The sequence below is a fragment of the Rutidosis leptorrhynchoides genome, chromosome 3 (genome assembly GCF_046630445.1).
Source record: "Rutidosis leptorrhynchoides isolate AG116_Rl617_1_P2 chromosome 3, CSIRO_AGI_Rlap_v1, whole genome shotgun sequence".
NCBI lineage: Eukaryota > Viridiplantae > Streptophyta > Magnoliopsida > Asterales > Asteraceae > Rutidosis > Rutidosis leptorrhynchoides.
In genome coordinates, this window is record NC_092335.1 from 119,956,605 (window position 1) to 119,957,435 (window position 831).

The window sequence follows — 831 nt, forward strand, 5'->3', positions numbered from 1 at the left end:
ACGAATCCTTACGGATGATACCAATCACTAAACATCCCTTGTAGCGCACGATACGACCAATATGCAACTACCGTAACATCATAATCCAACGGCTAAAACCGATAGCGCCCAAAACAATCATGGCAACGCTAGATCCCAAGGTGTACAAAATCGATTATCGTCACACCCGTAACAACATGTGAGCGAAACACAGCTATCGCATCACTAATCATACCACAACATGGTCCTCACGACCCCACCATCGGTGTATCAAACAACCGATAGATCAAACAACATCCGTTAGTGTACAACGACATATAACACTAACTCATGGACAACGCATATCCAATCGCACACGGAGATGGTACTCGAATTTCCCATCGGTGCTCACACATCCAACAATACGAAGGCTGGCCAAAAACACATGCGCCTTAGTGAATCCGAACTACACGCGACTCACTACCTCCACCACAACAACAATCGGGAATGGCCGAACTACACGCGCCATAGTGAATCCGAACTACACGAGAGTCACTATCCCAGAGGAATGACCGAACTACACGAGTCATTTGTGAATCCGAACTACACGAGACTCACTCCTCAATACAATGACCGAAACCACACGAGTCATTTGTGAATCCGAACTATACGCGACTCACTTCCACAATAAGATGACCGAAACCACACGCGTCATCGTGAATCCGAAACCACACGCGATCCACTACCATGATGAAGTCAGCAGACCCGAAGATCATGCTTCACCAATCTCAACACCGGATGAAGTCAGCTGACCCCGAAGGTCATGCTCCACCGATATAACACCTCGCTCATGATGAAGTCAGCGGACCCCGA